Raw genomic sequence first — 26583 nt, forward strand, 5'->3', positions numbered from 1 at the left:
ATTTACTACTTGGTACAGATTATGGACCTCTGAACCAGGACTTTTGTTGGGGAGAAGAATGAAATATTTCTTGCACTGTCTCTAGTTAATCAAGGAATACTGGTTTCCTGGGGCCTTATATTTAGTGTCAATTCTTCAAAAATGATAGGTAAAGTTCTTTATGGGGTTCAGGACATGCTACCCCCAAATGTATCTCCTTGGTATTAAGAAAGCCTAGGAAGGTCACTTTCTTTTCCCCTTCTCCCTCAAAGCAGGTTGTAAGACCTTCATCTGAGAGGTACCCTCCCTATACTTGGAAGAAAAGAAGATCCTTATCTCTGAAATCACAGGGACACAGAGAAGAATATGAACAAACAGTCCTTGCTAAGTTTCCCTCAGTTTATTACTATTAGATCCTACCCTTTTGTTCTCAAATAATATTTCTCCTTAACTGTCCATTCTTCATCAAACTTAAGCATAAAAGTACATAAGTTTACTTCATTTTGGAGAGTCTTCTTTTCTGAAGGTTTCCATGTCATGTAAAACTTGTATTAAGTAAATTTGTGCATTTTGCTCTTGTTAATCTGTATTTTGTTATAGAGATCTCAGCCATTAATCTAGTGATGGGTGAAAAAAGAAATCAACCCACCAAGATTCGTTTATCAATTGCCGATAACTCTATATATTTTCAATGTTTAACAAAAAGGTCATGGATTCCAGCCACATGTGTAAGCCAAGTTGACCACCCTGCTCTGCCAGTGGAAACACACTGTCACAGTAAGACTGGTATTACCTACATATCAATAAGACCACAGACGGAATTTTGTGTCTGCAATTTTTCCATTTCAAGAGTTCATTTATTTTAAACATAATTCATTATCAACAGCCAACCCTCTTTTTTTTCACTCTATTAATACAACTTTTTTTTTTTTTTTTTTTTTTTGAGGTGGAGTCTTGCTCTTGTTGCCCAGGCTGGAGTGCAATGGTGCGATCTCGGCTTACTGCAACCTCTGCCTCCTGGACTCAAGCAATTCTCATGCCTCAGCCTCCTAAGTAGCTGGGATTACAGGTGCCCACTACCACGCCTGGCTAATTTTTTGTATTTTTAGTAGAGATGAGGTTTCACCATTTTGGCCAGGCTGGTCTCAAACTCTTGACCTCAGGTGAACCATCCACCTCGGCCTCCTGAAGTGCGGGGATTACAGGCGTGAGCCACTGTGCCAGCAATACAGCTTATTTCTTAAAAATAGTCCAGAATATGCTTTTTTTTTAAATTGAATGAGGCTCTTTTTGATGCCAAGTTCATGCTCCTGCACCAGTTTTGTTTGTTTGTTTGTTTGTTTGTTTTTACAAGAATGCCTACAACTTACCAGTTACCTTCAAACATGATTTTTTGTACATATCTGAATTCTGTGCCTACAAACTTTTAGCAAGACTCCAGGCTACTCTGACTTTCACTGTTCTGAGTTTGTATCTTTGCTTATAACCTCACAACTACTTTGGTTGGGTGCTAGTAGAGGCAATGCCCATGCTTACTTTTCACCAATCCTTGAGCTATATTTGGTTTAGGAATATGAGTCTGTTATGTGAAGAAGGAATGTAAGATATTTCAGACGGTGGGGAAAAGTATATTTGAAAGCACAGATGTGTGAAAGAGTTTAGGATATATATAAATAACTCTAAGTAGTCTACTACTGATGTAGCACAGAAAATGTAAGGGACTGGTGATGGATGAGTGTGAGCAGATAGGCAACATCAAAGTAGAAAGCCTTTGTAAGTTTCCTGAAGGAATTTAGTTTTTATGATATTAAAGAAATTTTGAAGGATTTAAAGTACATGAACAGTATGATCAAGTTGGGGGTTTTAAAGATCCCTTTTAGTATTGAAGACAGAATTGTTGTTCACTGGACAAGATTTGGTGATAACAGCCAAAAAATATTGCAAGAATACAAGCTGATAAGATCTGAATTATGGAAGCCTCTGAAGGGATGGGGGAAAGAAATCAGATTTGTAAGATATATGGGGGGAAAATGAAGAGTACATAGTTTGCAAATTGGACTTTATGAAGTCAGAATTTAGGAAGACATTTTTCTGATTAATATGGCTGGAAATGGGATTGAGGTAAAAAAGCAGAATTGAAATAATACAGGATGAATTTAATTTTGAACATATTGCATTTTATTTTCTTGTAATATATTGATCTAGTTGGCAGTTAGATATGTAATTCCAGAGCTCAAGAGAATGTTCTGGTTTGGAGATAACTTTTGGAGTTAAGATGATGGTTGGCCTCATGAATAATGGTGTGATAGTTCACTCAGGGAGCACATATGTGTTTCAGTACATTTACACTATCGGACATTTCTTTCTTCTCCTGACACTATTTCAGTGATTCTGTCCTAAAACCTACCGTATTTTGTTTGGTTTGACAAACAATTATAAATTATGGCCTTCCAAGGAAGGTAAAAAGCATCTGGGATTAAAAGAATATAATGTCCTTTGAGTCAGGCTTACAAGTTCTTTAAGCATATTGGGAAATGGTGGTTGTAAGATGATAGCCATGAAACATTCAAAACCAGCAAATCCCAAATATGTCAGATACCTGCAACCTAACTTCATTTCCTGATAGTTATTGGATTCCCAGGTCCTGATCTCTGTGTTTTCAACTACAACTTGAGTACTTGACATTGATTTCTAATTACTTCTCTTCATTTGAGATTTATTGGATACTCTTAATGACAGACTATATCCTGACTCTAATTAACCCCACTACAGTGACTCAAAAAGAAAGTTACAGACTTCTTCCTCTCATAGAAAACACACGTATTTTGTCTTGCTGGCATCACTGGAATCAGTGCTTTAACATAAAAATCCACAGTAACAGATGAGTCCTTGGTTTATCTATTTATCAGTCAATTATTTTATTAGGCATATTTCTTATTAAGTGTTTATACATAGTGACATTAATTAGGTGCCTAACCTGGAATGAATATTCTTAACTTGAATCCCATAAATTTTATATTCTGAGCTCTCTTAGCTTTAGTTCTACATAGTAATTGATTAAAAGAAAAACAAAACAAACAAAAAGCATGAATTTATTTTAACTACTTTGAGTAAACTCATACTGAAAAGAGAACGAAACATTTTTTCACTACTTCATCTGATAATTAATAAAAGAAAGAAGTGCTTTCACCATATAGTTGTTTGAAAAACATTTCATGTTATATGAAGAATATTTTATGTTGCATTCAAATATAATTAGAGCCAAAGGCACTCAAATATTTATTTTCATGTATGTCACAGCTTTATGTCTTTAAAAACTCAAAATTTGTATTTGCTGTTTTTAACTTTTAAATTTACATTGTTGGCAAATCTGATATTCCCTGACCTTGAAGAGAAACAAAACAGTACCTTCAAAGTGCAGCACACACTTTTTGTGCCCTGGAGCAATAGCATTCCATGTTTACTATTTGTTTACATCAGAATTTCAGTGTGCTCCACAGTTCTGATAGGTGCGTCATATAGGCACACCCTAAAACTATCCTGTACTTAATTAGATTTTAGAGGATACTGGGTTAAGCAAAGTTTGTTAGATGTTGTTATCACTGAATGTTTAATAAATTAATGTGCATTGTGAATATCTCAAGGGGATATAGGTATGTAGAATCCCAAATATTTTTAATTGCAGAATGATTTTTTTTTATATGGTTTCTCTCTCTGTTGCCCAGGCTAGAGTACAGTAGAGCGATCTCGACCCACTGCAACCTCTGCCCCCCAGGTTCAAGCTACTTTCTTGCCTCAGCCTCCCAAGTAGCTGGGATTACAGGCACCCACCACGATGCCCAGCTAAGTTTTGTATTTTTAGTAGAGACGGGGTTTTGCCATGTTGGCCAGGCTGGTCTCGAACTTCTGACCTTGAGTGATCCACCCGCTTCGGCCTCCCAAAGTGCTGGGATTACAGGCGTGAGCCACCCCACCCAGCCTGCAGAAAGATTTTTTGAAACTAAAATTTGGGGCATAATTTCTCAGAAGAATACACTGTGGAAAACAATAAGTTAGACTCCAACAATTTTGAAGCCCTTACTAATATTTACAATGGAATTCACTTATACATGCAAATCTATGAACTACATACCTTACCAATGATTAGCAGAAGAGCAGACCATTTCTACAATTAGTTGACACTTGGTACCTGAATTTAATATCTAACTGAGAAGAAGCTTTCAGTAAGGTCTGCGAGTTGAATGGAAAAATGGAAGTAAAAATCTGGTTTTGAATCGTGAGCCTGCCACTTAGTAGTTGATTTACTTTAGGCAAGTTGCCATAACTGGAGTGGGGATAATAATAATAAATAACTTGAAGTTTGTTTCTATTACAGATAAAAATTTATAAATTATATAACACCATTCCTGGCACAAAATTGTCAGTAAGTGATCATTTTTAATGACCACAGGGTAATCTAAAATTAAAACATAATCAATGGTGTTCTTCATTGCTATTTCCCCCGGACGTTCTAATATATTTTTTAAATTTCTTTTTATTTATTTATTTATTTATTATTATTATACTTTAAGTTTTGGGGTACATGTGCACAATGTGCAGGTTAGTTACATATGTATACATGTGCCATGCTGGTACGCTGCACCCACTAACTCGTCATCTAGCATTAGGTATATCTCCCAATGCTGTCCCTTCCCCATCACCCCACCCCACAACAGTCCCCAGAGTGTGATGTTCCCCTTCCTGTGTCCATGTGTTCTCATTGTTCAATTCCCACCTATGAGTGAGAATATGCGGTGTTTGGTTTTTTGTTCTTGCGATAGTTTACTGAGAATGATGATTTCCAATTTCATCCATGTCCCTACAAAGGACATGAACTCATCATTTTTTTATGGCTGCATAGTATTCCATGGTGTATATGTGCCACATTTTCTTAATCCAGTCTGTCATTGTTGGACATTTGGGTTGGTTCCAAGTCTTTGCTATTGTGAATAATGCCGCAATAAACATACGTGTGCATGTGTCTTTATAGCAGCATGATTTACAGCCCTTTGGGTGTATACCCAGTAACGGGACGGCTGGGTCAAATGGTATTTCTAGTTCTAGATCCCTGAGGAATCGCCACACTGACTTCCACAATGGTTGAACTAGTTTACAGTCCCACCAACAGTGTAAAACTCTTCCTATTTCTCCACATCCTCTCCAGCACCTGTTGTTTCCTGACTTTTTAATGATTGCCATTCTAACTGCTGTGAGATGGTATCTCATTGTGGTTTTGATATGCATTTCTCTGATGGCCAGTGATAGTGAGCATTTTTTCATGTGTTTTTTGGCTGCATAAATGTCTTCTTTTGAGAAGTGTCTGTTCATGTCCTTCACCCACTTTTTGATGGGGTTGTTTGTTTTTTTCTTGTAAATTTGTTTGAGTTCATTGTAGATTCTGGATATTAGCCCTTTGTCAGATGAGTAGGTTGCGAAAATTTTCTCCCATTTTGTAGGTTGCCTGTTCACTCTGATGGTAGTTTCTTTGGCTGTGCAGAAGCTCTTTAGTTTAATTAGATCCCATTTGTCAATTTTGGCTTTTGTTGCCATTGCTTTTGGTGTTTTAGACATGAAGTCCTTGCCCATGCCTATGTCCTGAATGGTATTGCCTAGGTTTTCTTCTAGGGTTTTTATGGTTTTAGGTGTAACATTTAAGTCTTTAATCCATCTTGAATTGATTTTTGTATCAGGTGTAAGGAAGGGATCCAGTTTCAGCTTTCTACAAATGGCTAGCCAGTTCTCCCAGCACCATTTATTAAATAGGGAATCCTTTCCCCATTGCTTGTTTTGCTCAGGTTTGTCAAAGATCAGATAGTTGTAGATATGCGGCGTTATTTCTGAGGGCTCTGTTCTGTTCCATTGATCTATATCGCTGTTTTGGTACCAGTACCATGCTGTTTTGGTTACTGTAGCCTTGTAGTATAGTTTGAAATCAGGTAGTGTGATGCCTCCAGCTTTGTTCTTTTGGCTTAGGATTGACTTGGCGATGTGGGCTTTTTTTTGGTTTCATATGAACTTTAATATAGTTTTTACCAATTCTGTGAAGAAAGTCATTGGTAGCTTGATGGGGATGGCATTGAATCTGTAAATTACCTTAGGCAGTATGGCCATTTTCATGATATTGATTCTTCCTACCCATGAGAATGGAATGTTCTTCCATTTGTTTGTATCCTCTTTTATTTCCTTGAGCAGTGGTTTGTAGTTCTCCTTGAAGAGGTCCTTCACATCCCTTATAAGTTGGATTCCTAGGTATTTTATTCTCTTTGAAGCAATTGTGAATGGGAGTTCACTCATGATTTGGCTCTCTGTTTGTCTGTTGTTGGTGTATAAGAATGCTTGTGATTTTTGTACATTGATTTTGTATCCTGAGACTTTGCTGAAGTTGCTTATCAGCTTAAGGAGATTTTGGGCTGAGACAATGGGGTTTTCTAGATATACAATCATGTCGTCTGCAAACAGGGACAATTTGACTTCCTCTTTTCCTAATTGAATACCCTTGATTTCCTTCTCCTGCCTAATTGCCCTGGCCAGAACTTCCAACACTATGTTGAATAAGAGTGGTGAGAGAGGGCATCCCTGTCTTGTGCCAGTTTTCAAAGGGAATGCTTCCAGTTTTTGCCCATTCAGTATGATATTGGCTGTGGGTTTCTCATAGATAGCTCTTATTATTTTGAGATACGTCCCATTAGTACCTAATTTATTGAGAATTTTTAGCATGAAGTGTTGTTGAATTTTGTCAAAGGCCTTTTCTGCATCTGTTGAGATAATCATGTGGTTTTTGTCTTTGGTTCTGTTTATATGCTGGATTACATTTATTGATTTGCGTATATTGAACCAGCCTTGCATCCCAGGGATGAAGCCCACTTGATCATGGTGGATAAGCTTTTTGATGTGCTGTTGGATTCGGTTTGCCAGTATTTTATTGAGGATTTTTGCATCAATGTTCATCAAGGATATTGGTCTAAAATTCTCTTTTTTGATTGTGTCTCTGCCCGGCTTTGGTATCAGGATGATACTGGCCTCAGAAAATGAATTAGGGAGGGTTCCCTCTTTTTCTATTGATTGGAATAGTTTCAGAAGGAATGGTACCAGTTCCTCCTTGTACCTCTGGTAGAATTCGGCTGTGAATCCATCTGGTCCTGGACTCTTTTTGGTTGGTAAGCTATTGATTATTGCCACAATTTCAGCTCCTGTTATTGGTCTATTCAGAGATTCAACTTCTTCCTGGTTTAGTCTTGGGAGAGTGCATGTGTTGAGGAATTTATCCATTTCTTCTAGATTTTCTAGGTTATTTGCATAGGGGTGTTTGTAGTATTCTCTGATGGTAGTTTGTATTTCTGTGGGATCGGTGGTGATATCCCCTTTATCATTTTTTATTGCATCTATTTGATTCTTCTCTCTTTTTTTCTTTATCAGTCTTGCTAGCAGTCTCTCAATTTTGTTGATCCTTTCCAAAAACCAGCTCCTGGATTCATTAATTTTTTGAAGGGCTTTTTGTGTCTCTATTTCCTTCAGTTCTGCTCTGATTTTAGTTATTTCTTGCCTTCTGCTAGCTTTTGAATGTGTTTGCTCTTGCTTTTCTAGTTCTTTTCATTGTGATGTTAGGGTGTCAATTTTGGATCTTTCCTGCTTTCTCTTGTGGGCATTTAGTGCTATAAATTTCCCTCTACACACTGCTTTGAATGCATCCCAGAGATTCTGGTATGTTGTGTCTTTGTTCTCGTTGGTTTCAAAGAACATCTTTATTTCTGCCTTCATTTGGTTATGTACCCAGTAGTCATTCAGGAGCAGGTTGTTCAGTTTCCATGTAGTTGAGAAGTTTTGAGTGAGCTTCTTAATCCTGAGTTCTAGTTTGATTGCACTGTGATCTGAGAGATAGTTTGTTATAATTTCTGTTGTTTTACATTTGCTGAGGAGAGCTTTACTTCCAAGTTATGTGGTCAATTTTGGAATAGGTGTGGTGTGGTGCTGAAAAAAATGTATATTCTGTTGATTTGAGGTGGAGAGTTCTGTAGACGTCTATTAGGTCCGCTTGGTGCAGAGCTGAGTTCAATTCCTGGGTATCCTTGTTGACTTTCTGTCTCGTTGATCTGTCTAATGTTGACAGTGGGGTGTTAAAGTCTCCCACTATTAATGTGTTGGGGTCTAAGTCTCTTTGTAGGTCACTCAGGACTTGCTCTATGAATCTGGGTGCTCCTGTATTGGGTGCATATATATTTAGGATAGTTAGCTCTTCTTGTTGAATTGATCCCTTTACCATTATGTAATGGTCTTCTTTGTCTCTTTTGATCTTTGTTGGTTTAAAGTCTGTTTTATCAGAGAGACTAGGATTGCAACCCCTGCCTTTTTTTGCTTTCCGTTTGCTTGGTAGATCTTGCGCCATGCTTTTATTTTGAGCCTATGTGTTTCTCTGCACGTGAGATGGGTTTCCTGAATACAGCACACTGATGGGTCTTGAGTCTTTATCCAATTTGCCAGTCTGTGTCTTTTAATTGGAGCATCTAGTCCATTTACATTTAAAGTTAATATTGTTATGTGTGAATTTGATCCTGTCATTATGATGTTAGCTGGTTATTTTGCTCGTTAGTTGATGCAGTTTCTTCCTAGTCTGGATAGTCTTTACATTTTGGCATGATTTTGCAGTGGCTGTTACCGGTTGTTCCTTTCCATGTTTAGTGCTTCCTTCAGGAGCTCTTTTAGGGCAGGCCTGGTGGTGACAAAATCTCTCTGCATTTGCTTGTCTGTAAAGTATTTTATTTCTCCTTCACTTATGAAGCTTAGTTTTGCTGGATATGAAATTCTGGGTTGAAAATTCTTTTCTTTAAGAATGTTGAATATTGGCCCCCACTCTATTCCGGCTTGTAGAGTTTCTGCTGAAAGATCCTCTGTTAGTCTGATGGGCTTCCCTTTGAGGGTAACCCAACCTTTCTCTCTGGCTGCACTTAACAATTTTTCCTTCGTTTCAACTTTGGTGAATCTTACAATTATGTGTCTTGGAGTTGCTCTTCTCGAGGAGTATCTTTGTGGCGTTCTCTGTATTTCCTGAATGTGAATGTTGGCCTGCCTTGCTGGATTGGGGAAGTTCTCCTGGATAATATCCTGCAGAGTGTTTCCAACTTGTTTCCATTCTCCCCGTCACTTTCAGGTACACCAATCAGATGTAGATTTGGTCTTTTCACATAGTCCCAGATTTCTTGGAGGCTTTGCTCGTTTCTTTTTATTCTTTTTTCTCTAAACTTCTCTTCTCGCTTCATTTCATTCATTTCATCTTCCGTCGCTGATACCCTTTCTTCCACTTGATCGCATCGGCTCCTGAGGTTTCTGCATTCTTCACGTAGTTCTAGAGCCTTGGTTTTCAGCTCCATCAGCTCCTTTAAGCACTTCTCTGTATTGGTTATTCTAGTTACACATTCTTCTAAATTTTTTTCAAAGTTTTCAACTTCTTTGTCTTTGGTTTGAATATCCTCCCGTAGCTCGGAGTAATTTGATCATCTGAAGCCTTCTTCTCTCAGCTCGTCAAAGTCATTCTCTGTCCAGCTTTGTTCCATTGCTGGTGAGGAACTGCATTCCTTTGGAGGAGGAGAGGCACTCTGCTTTTTAGATTTTCCAGTTTTTCTGCTCTGTTTTTTCCCCATCTTTGTGGTTTTATCTACTTTTGGTCTTTGATGATGGGGATGTACAGATGGGTTTTTGGTGTGGATGCCCTTTCTGTTTGTTAGTTTTCCTTCTAACAGACAGGACCCTCAGCTGCAGGTCTGTTGGAGTACCCGGCCGTGTGAGGTGTCAGTCTGCCCCTGCTGGGGGGTGCCTCCCAGTTAGGCTGCTTGGGGGTCAGTGGTCATGGACCCACTTGAGGAGGCAGTCTGCCCGTTCTCAGATCTCCAGCTGCGTGCTGGGAGAACCACTGCTCTCTTCAAAGCTGTCAGACAGGGACATTTAAGTCTGCAAAGGTTACTGCTGTCTTTTTGTTTTTTTGTGCCCTGCCCCCAGATGTGGAGCCTCTTGAGCTGTGGTGGGCTCCACCCAGTTCGAGCTGCTTTGTTTACCTAAGCAAGCCTGGGCAATGGTGGGCGCCCCTCCCCCAGCCTCGCTTCCGCCTTGCAGTTTGATCTCAGACTGCTGTGCTAGCAATCAGAGAGACTCCGTGGGCGTAGGACCCTCTGAGCCAGGTGTGGGATATAATCTCCTGGTGCGCCGTTTTTTAAGCCCATTGGAAAAGCGCAGTATTCGGGTGGGAGTGACCCGATTTTCCAGGTGCCGTCTGTCACCCCTTTCTTTGACTAGGAAAGGGAACTCCCTGACCCCTTGCGCTTCCCGAGTGAGGCAATGCCTTGCCCACTGACCTGCACCCACTGTCTGGCACTCCCAGTGGGATGAACCTGGTACCTGAGATGGAAATGCAGAAATCACCCGTCTTCTGCATCGCTGACGCTGGGAGCTGTAGACCAGAGCTGTTCCTATTCGGCCATCTTGGCTTGCGACTCTAATATGTTTTTTAACATTTTCTCCTTATGGGCCACCATTCCTCTTCTTCAGGCCTTGTATTGGTGAACTTCTTCTCTATATCCTCTCTCAATTCATTTCTCTTGCTTGGAAACTCATTTATGTCCATTTACCTAATTCATACTCATTCTACTCGTATGGTTTTTCTGATGGTTTTTCCTCTGGGATGATTTATCTCACTGACAGGACATTTTTACTTTTCCCATCTCTCACATCTAATGATCCTTTTATCTGTAAAATGTTATCTTTATGCATTTAAATGCAAACTTTTAGTATTAGTTTATATTTTTCTGTACAAGTTCTCTGTCCTCAACTAGATTAAAAGGTGCTTGAGAGAAGCAGCTCTGTCTTAAAGCAGAGTATTTTCTTTAAAATGATAGTTATTCAAAAAACATTTTTTTGATTTTATTGATTACAAAAGACAGCAGCTGAAAGTTAAACTCACTATTCATTATGGAAAAAGAACTTCAGTAGACAGATGTGGCTAACTACTACTGATCATTGAGGAATAATTCTCATTGCACAATATCTTTTTCATGTCTGTTTTACATGCATATTTAGTGACATTGAAGGAGTTTTCCAGTGTCTGATCAACTTTTGAGTGGGATGTGGGTAGAAAGCCAGTTAGTATTGAGTTCTTTATTCTAATTAATTTCTCTATCAGTGTGTTTCCATTTGTTTTGGAGAAACAAATAGAAGTAGAGGATGGCAAACACTGGAATCTCCTTTCTAACACCAGAGGGCCTCCAAACAAAATGTTCAGTGAATTAAAAGAAATAGAATCCTAGTCATTGAAAACTCCACCTTCTAATCTTTGGATGCAAAACGTCTTCATTTTTCGATTGGCTCCATCTTTCTTTCATACATTCAAATTTATTCGATCTTTAAATAGTAAAAAATACATAAAGAGAATATCGAAGAAAAAAAATTCAACCTCATTTATTACACCAAAATTGGTTTTAGGTAGATGCTTTGAAACAATTTTAGGAAATGGAATACCATTCTAAACAGGATATGAATTCAAAGAGTGGTAATCAGCAATAATTATATCTGGATAGTTTGTCAGAGTTTGTAGGGGTAAAGATTTTTCCTAACTTAGGCCTTCATGTCCTTGTATCCCCCTATGTTTCTTGCTCCACACTTTTCTTCATTTAAGTCCTAAAGAGCTATTTATACTTTCCATCATCCATATGAATCATTTTCCCTCTTCAAAGTATTTCCATCTACACCACTTCTTTAACTCAATAGTTATCTGTCTTGACTGCATATTTGACCAGCTAAATAATTTCTATCCCATGTGCAAAATGAAAATGAGGAATCTCTTGTTGAACAAGTACTAAGAATTTCAAAAGGACATCAGCAGAGCAGAAAACCCAAAAGCAGAGTCCTTTGAAATGTTGGGCCCTGTACCACGGCACAGGTCACGTCCCCATGAATCTGGCCCAACTGCACGTTATAATCACATAGGAAGTTGTTTTTTTGCTTTGTTTCATTTTTAAATAATGATGCTAAGGTAGTCCTCAGATGCATTAGATCAAAATTTTGGGGGGTAAGGCCCAGACCTCAGTTTTGTAATTTTAATTGCATTTTAATTATAAAAAATTTAAGTTTATTTTAATTTTAATGTATAGCCAAGGCTGGGCACCAAATTCAAAGGCTATTTCCTTGTGACTTGATGTATACTTACCTATTTACTTTTCTATCTCTCTCATGAGACTATTAATTTCATTAAGAGTAGATATCATGTCTTTTTAGCCTTTTCATCTTTATGACATAGAACAACACCTGGAACATTTTAGATATCTATTAAATAGATTATACTGAATGAATGATTAAATAGATACTAATATGACCTCGTTTTTAATTTTACATGGTGTAATCAAGAAAAAAAGAAAGTAAAGGCAGACTTATTGGATGATACTTTGAAAGTGTAAAGAGAAAACATACTCTTAGAAAAAATGTAATAAAATATTTGAGAAATTAGATCTAAATTTACTTTTTAAATTCAAGGGTATTGGAGATACAATTGTCCCCTCAATTCTGTGCTTAAGGGGAAAATTATCTTATTTACACTATTACTCATTAAACTTTCAGAGTTGAGGAAAAGCAAGAATAAGGAAAAGAGATGGGAGAATGTTTACAGAATTAAGGAAATATGATGTTTCTCAATATATGTGTAATACAGTTTAATAGGAGAGTAAATTTGTGGTAGAAGATTCCTTCTCAAAGAACTACACGGCTTGTGTATGGTACTAGAACTGGAAAATAATGAGCCATTATTAGCACTAGTTTTGTCTGATCAAATTAATAGAATAAACGTAATTGCTTGTAAGCACTAGTAAAGAACAATCTTAAGCATTTGCTAGTTTTAAATAATTTGGTCCAGATTTTAACATAGCATACATTTTCCATTATATGATTGTGCTAGATGTTTACACATAATGTAAGAGTATTGCATATATAAATAACCCATAATTATGTTGTGTTTATAGTATATCATAGCAATTTGAGGACACATGACATGTCTCATTTTTTTTTCTTTTTGGTACAGCATTTGGCAAACTAAGTTCAGAGGGCTAGATACAAGTTTTTTGTATTTTGTCTTTTATTGAGGTAAAACTTAATGATGCAAAATTCATCATTTTCACCAAAGTATATAATTCAGTGGTTTTCAGTACATTCACAATGTTGTGCAGATATCACCACTATCTAGTTCCAGATCATTTTCATAACCCCTAAAGAAAACTCTGTATCCATTAATCATTTATTCTGCGTTCATTGTTTGTTTTGTTTTTGCTGTTGTTGTTGTTGTTTTTGTTGTTGTTTTGAGACAGGGTTTCATTCTCTGTCACCAAAGCTGGAGAGTAGTGGTGCTATCATAGCTGACTGCAACCTCCAACTCCTGGCTCAAGCAATCCTCCCACTTCAGCCTCCCAAGCAGCTAGGACTGTGAGCACACACCACCAGGCCTGGCTAATATTTTTATTTTGTACAGATGGGGTCTTGCTATGTTGCCCAAGTGGGTCCTGGCCTCAAACAGTTCTCCCTGCATAGCATCCCAAAGCACTGAGATTACAGGTGTTAGCTACTGTGCCCAGCCTTGCATTTGTTTTTACCCCTGAGGCCCTGGCAATAGACTATCTGCTTTCTGTTTCTATGGTTTGCCTACTCTGGATATTTCTGGGTGACTAGAATCATGTACTATGTGGATTTTTGTGTCTGTCTGCTTTCACTTAGCATAATATTTTCAAGGTTCATCCATGCTGTAACATGTATCAATACTTCAATACTTTTATGATTAAATGATATTCCATTTTATGCATATTCATCATTTAGTTTTCTATGAAACCACTGATTGGCATTTGGTTGATCTCCAAAATTTGGCTATTGTGAAAAGTTCTGCTATGCACATTTGTTCACAGTTTTTGTTTAAACACCAATTTTTAATCTTTTTGGGTATATACCTAAGAATAGCATTGCTGAGTTTTGTGGTAATTCCATGTTTAACTTTTTGAGGAGCTGCCAGTTTTTTTTATAGCAGCTGCACAATTTTACTTTCTCACTAGCAAATGTATGAAGGTTCCATTTTCTCTATATCCTCACCAACTTGTTATTTTCATTTTTAAAATTATAAAACATCCTGGTAGGTGTGAAGTGGTATCTTACTGTGGTTTAGATTTGCATTTCCCTAATGACTAATGATGTTGAGCGTCTTCCTGTGTGCTTGTTGACATCTGTATGTCTTCTTTGGAGAAATATCTATTCAAGCTCTGTGCCTATTTTTAAACAGCATTGTTTTTTTTTGTTGTTGTTGTTGTAAGAGTTCTTTATATATTCTGAATAGTAGAATATTATCAGTTATATGAGTCACAATATTTTCTCCCATTCTTTAGTTTATCTTTTCATTTGTTTGACAATGTCCTTTCATACACAAAAGTTTTCACTTATGATAATGTCCAATTTATCTATATATTTTTTGTTGATTGTATTTTTGGTGTGACATCAAAAAATCCATCGCCAAATCCAAAATCATGAAGACTTACCTATATATTTTATTGTGAGAGTTTTATAGTTTTATCTTTTACATTTAGATCATTGATAACTTTGGATTAATTTTTTGTATATGATGTGAGATAAGTATCAACTTCATTCATTTACATGTAGATTTTTAGTTGTCCCAACGCCCTTTGTTCAAGAGATGATTCTCATTATTTTGTTGAGAAGTTTTACATCTATATTCTTAAGGGACATTTGTATGTAGTTTTCTTTTCTTGTGAAGTCTTTTCTGGTTTAGTTACCAGGGTAGTGTTGGCCTGAAAGAATGGACGAGGAGGTGTTCCCTCCTGTTTTATTATTTGGAAGAGTTCGAGAAGGATTGATGTTGAATCTTCTTTAAATGATAATGGAATTCATCAGTGAAGTTATTTGGTTCTGGGATTTTCTTTGGAGGTTCTGGATGACTGATTCAATCTCTTTATTTTCTCTAGATATATTCAGATTTTTATTTCTATTTGAGGAAGTTTTGATAGCAGTGTCTTTGTAGGAATTTGTCTATTTCATCGGGTAGTGTAATTTTTGTTGTGTAATTATTTCTATGATTCTCTGTAAACTTTTTATATCTACAAAGGTGGTAGCAAAGGCCCTCTTTTTTCATCTGATTTTTTTGCTATTACTTTTTTCTTGATTGATCTAGCTAAAGATTTGTTAATTTTGTTCATCTTTTCAAATAATCAAATTTTGGTTCCATTGCTTCTCTCTATTTTTTTTTTTCTGTTCTCTATTTTATTATCTCCGAGGTAATCTTTCTTCTTTTCTTCCTACCTGCAGGTTTAGTTTGATCTTATTCTTCTAGGTTTCTATGGTGCAAATTTATGTTACTTATTTGAGATTTTTCTTCCTTTTTAATGTAGATATATACAGCTATAAATTCCCTTTGAGGGACTTCTTTCACTGTATCCACTGAGTTTTAATATGTTCTGCTTCTGTTTTCATTCATCACAGAGCATTTTGTAATTTCCCTTCTCATTTCCTCTGCAACTCATTGGTTTCTCTCAAGGCCAGTTTCTATTAATTTCTTTGTTCTTATCAATGGGCTGTACTTTCTTGTTTGTTTGCATTTTTCACTTTTTTTTTGGTTAAAAATGGACATTTTAAACAGTATAATATTGCAACTCTAGAAATAAGATATTCCCCTCACCCAGGGTTTTTTATTTACTGGTTATTGTAGTTCTTTGTTGTTTAGTGACCTTGCTAAATTAATTTTGTAAAGTCTGTATTTTTTGTTCTGGGTGGCCACTGAAATGTGTGATTGTTAGGTTAGCAGTACCTTAGTAACTTGACAGAGATTTCCTTAAACCCCTGGAACAAAACAACAAGAAACAAAACCAAACTTCCTGTCTTTGTAGTTTGGTTGTATATTGGGGCACTCCTTTACTGCTTAGCCAGGCAGTTTACAATTCTGCCCTATTCTTCCTTCCTGCTTGCATGGAGCCTGAATCTAGCCAGAGGTAAGGGCTTAGGGTTTTGTCAGGTCCTTTCTGAGCATACATCCCACCCTGGTTATGTGCATGGACTGCTAGATTCCCTTGACTATACAGGAGCTTGTCCCAGCTCTTAGTGCCCCCAAGTATTTCCTCCCTAGTCTTTCTGTCTCAGGCTTTCAGGTCAATCTATTTCTTGCCCCTACTTTTCCCTCTTACCCACCAGGTGGCAGGTAATATATTTGCCTTTAAATGCTTACAGAAAACACCACGTGTGAAGCAGCTTCAGCCTTAGGGAAACTCCTATGCAGATGAACCAATGGCAAGTCCTTGAGCCCATCCCTCTGGGAGCCACCACACAGGTTAAAACACATAACAGAATAAGGTCCGTATGGTTTCCTATGGTGTGTATGACCTGCATCAGGAATGCAGGCTGTCTTCAAGACTGTTGTGGAGCTGAGGAGTATCAAATAGTATCAACAGGGTAAATTAATATGCCACAGAGCTCTCCTACCAAGATTCTGTAGTTTTTCCCTCCACTAAGCATTTCCTTGTTGTTGTAAGTTTTTATTCGATTCTAGAGTTATTTAAAAATTGATTCTGATGGTTTGCCAGTTTATTAACTGCTTCCATGGCTGCTTTCACACTATAATGACAGAATTGAATAGTTGTGACTATATAGTTTATAAAGCCAAAAATATTTACTATTTGGTCTTTAAAGGAAAAAATTTGAACCTCTAGTTTACATATCTATATTCAGAATTTACATAAAAACATTTGTTTCATGAATGTATTAATGACTAAATTGGTGGATGAATGGATGAATGAATACATCCAAAATATTTATATTTTAACACGGGGTATTCCGATATAGATATCTACATGCATCTTGTTAAACTTCAAATAAAAATTTAGAAAATCATAGTAATTTATTGATATCTTTGGAGTTGCTCTTTTCACTTATAGGTTACTATGGAAATACAGGAGTGGTGGTAGTCAATTAAAATCAATAAACATGCCCATCAAACACATATATTACTACTGGGGATCATTCTCATGGTGTTTATAAGCTGTCCCCCATCCCTTGATCAAATCATACCGTATGTGTGCTAAATCTACCCAAGAGTGTAGCTTATTAGAGTAATGAGTTGATAACTTTTTTTGTGAAAGAAAAATTTATCTTTGCTAAAAATCTTCCTTTATTCTGCTTGTATTTCTTTGTAAGCATTAGTTATATTTCTTGGGTGTTTTTCATCATTTGAGAAGAATACCTTTTACCCATAATAAAAGCAAACCTACCCATGAAAATTTTATCTAATAAAAATTTTTAGCTTAGGTGCCTGAAATGAAATAAAATAATATTAAACAGGGTTGAAAAGAATGTTAAAACAGGTAACTAAAACTTGCTGCCTTATACTGTCTAGTAAAGCAGACTTTCCGAATGTTTATCCTCTGTGTTTGGATGAGAGGACAGCAAGTGAAGATTTGGGAAAATTCAAGTAAAGCATGGTCTAGGTAGAAAGGGAAACAAACAAAAACCCCCAAACCAAAACTAACCCAACGAAAAAGGGCAGAGGGTTATCCTTTGTTCCATCTCCTTAACATTGCTGTCCATAGTAGTACCTTTCATCCTTAATCTCCCTTTTAAAAGTGTGACTGTCCCCTCTGCATTGTCCTGAGCACCTCTTGAGCACTTAGGGGGAAAGATGTTGAGGTCTGTTTCGTTTTATTGTTGTTAAGGTGTAAGTCTGATAGTTATAATGAACCGACTCACCTTCCTGAAAAGCATAATTGTTCCATTATTTCTGTTGCCCATTCATCAGCCTTCTACTTTCAATCAACTTAACATCTGCCTTGATTTCCATACTCTATAAAAACTAGATTGCCCTCTTACTAGTTATGATTTAATGCCTTCAGTGAGAGGGCAGTAATAAGATATAGAGACTCTGAACACACTGCTCAGAAAATAGAAGGAAATAAATTATTTTCAGGAAAACATGAACTGCTCAGTTTTGTTTCAATTGCCATAATATTACTTTAATCTTAGATTATTATTTTTGTAACCATTATGTCTTTTTCATTTGGCCCATAGGGATGCTATTTAAAAAAAGGAGGGTTTTTTTTTTTTTGGTCAACCCTATGTTCATTAAGGAAAAAAAAAAGGCACCATTAGGTAGTATTTTCTAAATGCATTGATATCTTTAAGAAACTGGAATTTCAACTGTTGCCACAAATAAACTTGACAAGTTTTTTAGTCATAAGGATAAATTCAAGAACAAGACTGGGGTTACCTGAATATACCTATCTATTTTTCAAAATAACTGATTTGTGGGCTACAGCATCCTATGTTCTGAGATTCACCACAGTGCTCTAAAACAAGACACATGTCCCTGTTTCTCAAAAACGTAGCCTGTGAAAACATTTTGCATTCCACTTCTGATAATTAATGAAGCAAAGTAGAAGTGTAAATAAATACAGGATAATATATAATAGGTAGGGATTTCAAATTCACCACTAGATTGGGAATTTCATAAGGGCAGGAATTTTTCTATGTTGTTTTGATTTGTTTTTCATTGTTCAGTGTTGTATACCTAGCACCTGGAAGAGTGTTGGGACAGAGTAAGAGTTCAGTGTATGCTTGGGTAAATACATTGGTTTGTTTATTCTTATCATTGTAATAGCAGGGGATATTTTATACATATCACATTAAAATTAATTTACATTTTAATGTCCCTATGTTTTAAGTAGCATGAGTAAGACACTGATATCTCAGGATTAACATATGAAAAAGATAATTGAGCCCTAGATAAGAGCTGAGAGATACATGAGTTACATGCTTTAAACATTATTAAAAGTTTTATTATGTTTAAATAAAACATTTTTATTCCCTCAACCTTAAAATGTATTTTACTTTTTCAGAACGTCATTTTGGATTCATTCTGTGCCAACTCCCAGTCTAATGCAGATAAAAATATATGAGTTATTGGGTTCCTTAAAACTGAGGTTGATAGTAGAAATGCTGACAAATCCTTATTACAGATGCCAGTGGAATGAAGTGCCTTTACCTCTAGCAAATGCTGATGTGGAGATTTAAGACTATATGAGAAATCAGTAAAGTTGCCCAGGAGAGTTTTATCATATTATTCATTGAACTTGGTATGTGATACAGTAATTGCTTTTGGTACCATTTTTCTTCTCTTACGTGAGGTTATTATTTATCCTTGTACCGTGTGAAACAGAGAAAGAGAGTTTAAAGGAGAGTCATAACTTGATGTAAAACTATCCCATGACACAGTGTAGCTGGAGATAGGAATCACAGCAAGAAAACTGCATCTTACTTATCAGAATTAAATATGGGAAGAGTAATATTTGACATTGTGGAGATCCATAAATACTAAAAAGATGCACTCAGACCACACATATTTTTTCTAGTGATGTGCAAACCTGTTTAAGACATATATCTAAGTAGGTTTTTTAATCTCAGAGGGATCAACAAATTTATTTGCCTATGACAGAAGTTTTCTTATTAGCTTATAGGTGAAGGAAATCAAATTAACAGGTAGGAGGCTAGTAGGACAAGTTAGATTAATAAGATTTAAATAGCCTAATAACTTTTACAATTATATTGCTGTTTTCACTTATTGTACACATATATCCCTCATATGCTTCACAGACTCCTGACACCAACTTTGATTATATTTTATCCAGTGTTCAAGTCAGTTTCTGTGAAAAATAAATAAAAAGTACTTTGGAATGTAATTTAATTTAAAATAGAGACAATTATAATTTAACAATGCAAACAGAACAAAAAGCATTTTTAGATAGTCATATGTTGCTACCTAAATCTGATTAGTTTAATAGATGCTATTTTCATAAATTCTTAAAATACTTTATGTTAAAAAGATGTGCTTTTATTTAGAAATGAGATGATTTGTCATGTAGAAAATGAATTTTGTGTATTATATATTTACTACTTATTTTCTTCCATAAAGTTGTCTTGATGGTATTGTTCGATAATTAATACCATTTTGCATACAATATAGCCCAGTGGCTAATCCCAGTTAACTAAAAAAAAAAAAAAGTCATACAACAGGTGTTTAATTATGTAATGAACTATTTACAATTTTATATTCCTATGGAGTTTGGAAATGGTCACTAAGAATTATTTAATCAAGGAGGTACGGGAGGGATGGGTAAGTGGTCCAGCAGTCAGCCTGGCTGAGTTGTATACTGGCTGTTGACTATGGGCAAAAAAAAAATCTTAACACCCTTTCCTTCAGTTTTTTCATAATAGAAATAATATTACTGACCTCATGTAGTTGTTATGGAGAATACAATTGAAATAATCCAAGTAAAGCATTTAGAACGGGGTTTGGCACATAGTAAGTGCTTGGGAAATGTTAAACAGTACTATTGCTTAGTCATGGTGATTGGCAAATTGTCGATCTTTGTTCCTTTTAAGTAAAACAAAACAAAACAAACTCTGTATTTGAAAATCATGACCTAAATGAAACAAAACTATGAAGTCAATAGAGCTAATTTACTATACCTACATGCTTTATTTTTTTCCCATTCCACCAACCCTGTATTCTCAGTCTTTCCCCTACTCTGCAAGGGAATATGATATTCTCCTCAAGTCCTTAACCCTCTACACATGGGTTAGTGACTTGAGGATTTGTTACCATCATGCCCGAGCCTCATAGGGGAACTTACCTGTCTCAATTTTTTTCCTTCAAGTTCAGGTTTCCCTGGCTTCCCCGGTTGACCAGAACAATTCGTTTCTATTCAATTCATTTCAGCAGTCATTTTATTGGTAAGCCTGCTATGTGCCAGGGAATGTTTGGTGCTTTTGAAGCAAAATTAAGTAACCATTTTGCCCAGTAAATCGCTCAAGTCTAGTTCAGAAGGCTTATGTATAAATCAACACCTACTACTTGGTATGATAAATGCTACGGTAAAAGTATTCATAAGTTGTTGTGGGAGCATCAGAAAAAGAAACACCTAAATATGTCTGAAATGTGAATACTCAGTACCAGAAAGCTGTTTCACCACAGGGCTTCTTCCCTTTCTAAGATAACAAGGGCACATAAACTATGATCTATTGAAATGTGTTATCTAGTTGAAAGACTAGCAGGCCAGGAAGAGTAGTGAGGCAAAAGGGTATGATAACCTCGGGTGGAAGGGCACTACATCTGTTACATTTGCAGTACTTCGTGTACCCCTGGGGAATAAAGTTTATATGTGATCAAATGGTACATAAAAATCAGACAAGATCCTAACTGTTCTTTTACTTATGTTAAGCTCAAATATGTAGTTTTGGATGTAGTTAACAGATTAATTTCTGATTTCCATCTGATTCAACTTAAAAATCCAACATATATGGTTTTCTCCCAGATGATCTTACTGTGTAGAAAGCAACCTAAAATCGTGGGAAAAGTAGATATTGTGGAATTTGAAAAACCTAGGTTCAAACCTCTTATTTTGTTGGCTCTTCTTAGTTGTTCTTTACCTCTTCTTAGCTATGTGGCCTGGGAAAATTATTTAACCTCTGTGAAAATTTAAATGGCAAATGAAAATAGTCCCAATAAGACTGCACTGAAACATGTGAAAAAATGCTTAACATCGTATGGCATTAGGGAATTGCAAATTAAAACAACAAAGAGACATCACCATATACCTATAAGAATGGCCAAAATCCAGAACACTGACAACACCAAATGCTAGGAAGAATGTGGAGCAACAAAGCCTCTCGTTTCTTATTGGTGGGAATAGAAAACAGGGCTGCCACTTTAGAAGACAGTTTGGCAGTTTCTTTCAAAACTAAGCATACTCTTACCATTTGATCTTGCAATCATCCACCTTGATATTTACCCAAATAAACCAAAAACTTATGTCCACACAAAAACCAGCACATGGATGTTTATAGCAACTTTATTTATAATTGTCCAGACTTGGAAGCCACCAAAATTTTCTCCAGTGGGTGAGTGGACAAATAAACTGTGGTATATTCACACTATGTAATATTATTCAGCACAAAACAGAAATGAGCTATCAAGACATGAAAATACATGGAGGAAACTTGAATGCTTATTACCAGGTGAAAGAAAACAATCTGAAAAGGCCACATTCCAACTATGTGACATTCTGGAAAAGGCGAAACTCTGGAGCTACTGAAAAGATTGATGGTTGCCAGGAGTTAGAGTGGGGAAAGGAATGAATATGTAAAAGCACAGAGAATATTTAGGGCATTGAAACTATTTTGTATTGATACTACAATGGTGGATGCATGCCATTATACATTTGTCAAAACTCATAAAATATACAACACCAAGAATGTGCCCATAATGTAAACTATGGACTGGGAGTGGTAATGATGTGCCAGTGAAGGTTCGTCCGTTGTGAACATGTACTGATTTGGTGCTGGATGTTGATAGTAGGGTAAACTAGGCCTCTAGGAGGGGTAGGGAGATATGGGAAATGTCTGTACCTTCTGCTCAGTTTTGCTGTGAACCTAAAATTGCTAGAAAAATTAAGTCTATTAATTAATTAATTAATTTGAGGCAGTCTTGTTCTGTTGCCTAGGCTGGAGTGCAATGGCACGATCTCGGCTCACTGCAATCTCCGCCTCCCAGGTTCAAGTGCTTCTCCTGCCTCAGTCTCCCAAGTAGCTGGGACTACAGGCACCCACCACAACACCTGGCTAAGTTTTGTATTTTTAGTAGAGATGGAGTTTCACCATGTTGGCCAAGCTGGTCTCAAACTTCTGACCTCATGTGATTCACCCACCTCGACCTCCCAAACTGTTGGGATTACAGGTGTAAGCTGTGCCACCCAGCCTAAGTCTATCATTTTAAAAAAAAATCATGAAAAATTATTGGGAAGCTGATTTTTGCCAGGTTTGTTTTAATTAATTTCCCAAACAACTTTAAATGTATTATTAAATATATTTAGAAATTAGAAAATTGAGTTATAGAAGTAACTAATTTATCAATAATTTATCCAATTAGTATTTACTGGGCACCTACTATATGCTAGGCATTGTATTAGGCATGGAAGATATTATAATGAGTTCATATAAATGTTATATTTTAGGAGAGTGAGACAAAAACCCAATAGTAAGCCAACAAATAAAACAATTGAAAATGACTTAAGTACTGTGAGAAACTAAATATTGAGATAGATAATAACAGAGAAGATTCTCTTTAGATAGAACCAAAGGAAAGATTTTATATTTAACTTGAGCCTCAAAGGAAGCAAAAGAGCTCACCATTTGGAGAGCATTATAGACAGATAGAACAACAGGTAAAGGGCTTTGAAGTGGAAAATAGCTTTGTATTTTTGAAACTGGGAGAAAACAGGATATCTAGACCTTAAGGAAAAGAAAACAGAGTTGGAGAGAGAAAGGTAAGTTTTAAGCCTTTATGATGAATATTTTATTCATTTAACACATGTGCCTTGAGCACCAATGGCTTTGCCAGTCATTTTCTTCTATGCACTGAGATAAATTAATGAACATAATCTCTAATTCCTCTATACTCATGGGTTTATGTCATAATAGGGGAAGAAAGAATTGCACATGCATCAAAAGATAAATAAACAAAACTTCAGATGGGATGAGTGCTATGAGCAAAACAAAGCAGGGTAGAATAATGGAGAGTACCTTAGAGGAAAGAGGTAACATATATATGCGGTTTCTTTGAAGTGGTGAATTTTGAGCACAGGGTTAAATGACGAGAAAGCAACCATGTGAATATCTTAAGATAGGTCCTCCCTGTCAGAAAATCAATCAATCAATCAATCAATCAATAAAAAGGCAGTGCAAAGAGCCAAGACCTTGAGTTAGAAACAAACTTGGCAAGTTTGAAGACCAAAATGAAGGCCAATGCCTGGAATAAAATGAGAAAGAGACGGAATAGAAGCTAAGTTCAAAGAGAATAGGCCTTGAAGACCAGGATAAACAGTTTTTCTTTTATTCCAGTTTTAATGAAAAGCCACTGTTGGGTTTTAAGCAAATGCACAATAAAAGCAGATTTAATTTTTACAAGATTGCTACGACTTTCTGGGGAGAATGGACTGAGGGGGATAGAAATGGAAAGTAAAAGATGTAGTTACAGTAGGAATTCAGATAAGAAATAAAGGTTACATGAGCCATAATTCTAGCACGGGCAGTGTAAAGGAATTAGTGGAATCAGTGTATATTTTGAGGGGAGAATTTGCAGGATTTACAAAGGATAAAACAGAGAGTTTGAGAGTGATTGCCTGGCTTTTGACTTAATCAATTTTGTGAGTTGTGAAGCCTTTTACCAAGATGAGAGAAAGTGGTAGAACAACAGGTTTTAGGACCCATGGCAATGATGTTGAATGTTATTCTAAACACATTGGGAATCTATGTGATGATTTCAAGTAGTAGTGGGGAGGTAATTCAATGTATCCTTCAATAAGATCCCTTGTGTTTCTCTTTATCAAATGAGCTAAAAGAAAGGGAAGCAAAGATGATGACTCACAAACCAATTTGAGTAGCAGAGTAAACGATGGTGCCGTTTTCTAAAAGCTGAGAAAACTGAAAACATGTAAAAGTTTTGGGGAAAATAGGAATTATATTTGGGACATCTTAAATGTGAGACGTAATATAATGTCTATGAGACATAAAATCATGCTGACAAATGCTATTGGATATGTGTGCCTAAGACTTGCAAGAAGTGTGGGCCTAATATATAAATTTTGAGGCCATCAGGATAAAGATGTTATTGAATTTGATGTGTGTAGATCAGAAAAAAATAGGAATAAAATTTAAGGAAAAGGGATAGAGCTCATAAATAATTTTAGGAACATAAACATTTAACTGAGGAATTATAATGATGGACCACAGAGTTTGGGGCTGGATAATGAAGTGATGTCAGAAGGGGATTGATAAATAGTAGGGAAATGTGAGTTCACTGAATTGGGGGTCTTTATGTGATTGAAGAGCATAGGCGTGGGTGTGATTAAACAATGAGTTGGATGAGTGGGTTGTTAGAAATCCTAACTAATTTTCTGACAAATGCAGGCTGCAGTTTTGACCATGCGGAAGAGAGACTAGACTTCAATAAGGGAAATAATTTGGTAATGAGGAAATAAAAGAATTAAGAGATCAGCTGTATTGGATACTTCATGTAGGTGGATTTTGAATATACCGAGAATACTAAGAATTAGAAAAAAGAGCAAAATTACCATCCAGTAGTCAAATATTTGAAAAGTAAAGGCTTCTCTTCCTACTTAATAAAACTTTTGAACCAGATTTCATTGAATGACAGCAATTGTAGAGAGAGAGAGCCTGGTCTAGCAGGGTGGAATGAGTCTCACAGGAGCAGTAGTTATTTCACAAGGCAGGGGAACAAATGGTGTGGGGACAGCAATGAGGGGCAGGGAAAACACCAAATGTGCCTCTGTCTCCAAGGGATGTGGAGGTAAATGAAAATAGTCTGTAGGAAAGCAAGCTGAAGGCTAAGCAATGTCATCAGGGTACAGTCCAGCAGAGCATGGAGATAAAATGGTCATTCTAAAAATCAGGTGAAGATATGCAACAACGTGCCAAGCTCTGACCAGGACTTCTTTAACACACAGTGGCAGTGTTTAGAAAGGGTCAGAATAACAGGAGGTGAGGCTGCAGGGTGCATACAACAGTATAGAGATAAGGTAAGTCCACAGAGATGGGAAGGAAGATGAAAATAATCTTGATTATTTCTTAGATGAGTGTGGGCAAGCTGACACATGGCTGTCATGTCTAAAACTCCTTTAGGATAGCTCTCATGGGATGACTGTTGTTCTCCAGGGGTTGGGGAAGAGGGTGAGCACATTCCTAGGTGGACTGGCATGGGAGTTTCCTAACTTTTCTCACTGTGTAATAGCTTCCTCTAAGATAACAGAGGCTTTGCCCATAAGCAAATAGTGAATTACAGAACCAATTGTTGCACCTTGGTTTATTCATAGCAGCACAGTCTGCCATACCATGTGCAAGTGCCTTCAATAAAATGTGCTAATGCATGGAATCTTTTTGCACTTAGTTAAACATACAAATTTCTTATAGGGCCTAATTTGCAGAGCCTCACAAAAATTAGCTCCTCACCCCTTTTTTATTCTCATCTTGTTCAACCAACTCACTCACTTACTGGATGTGACTTCTGTCACACTGTTGCCAATTATCCTCTTCCTGAAACACTCCAATATTATCTTGGTCTCAGGGCTTTTTACCATGCTGTGTCCTTGGCCCAAAATACTCTGTTTTCAGAGTTTCGAGTGTCTAGACTCTTTCTCATCTGTTGGATTATACTTCATCTCTTACCTTCTCTGAAAAGGCTTTCAGGAAATTACTTAGTTTTGTCTTGTCTTATCTTACCAAGTGCCTTGCAGTTGTTTTCTTTTCTATTGACCTATTTTATGTTTTTATACCACTTAGGAGGATCTGATAATATGTGTTGTGTTTGTTTAGGCGTTTGTTAACTGTTTTCTTCTCTTTATCATGAACTTCCTGGCTCGAGGATTTCTATTTATATAGAGGAGGGCTGGCTCACAATAGGTGCTCCAGAAAATGATGTTGGATGAA

General features: G+C 36.5%; 1 protein-coding gene across 5 annotated transcripts in view; it reads left to right on the plus strand.

The window, feature by feature from the left end:
• The window catches only part of GRIK2 (glutamate ionotropic receptor kainate type subunit 2), a 1201378-nt gene that overhangs the window by 960307 nt on the left and 214488 nt on the right, over positions 1 to 26583 (plus strand). The gene's annotated exons all lie outside the window — the stretch shown is intronic.

The sequence above is a fragment of the Pongo pygmaeus genome, chromosome 5, assembly GCF_028885625.2.
Source record: "Pongo pygmaeus isolate AG05252 chromosome 5, NHGRI_mPonPyg2-v2.0_pri, whole genome shotgun sequence".
Taxonomy (NCBI): domain Eukaryota; kingdom Metazoa; phylum Chordata; class Mammalia; order Primates; family Hominidae; genus Pongo; species Pongo pygmaeus.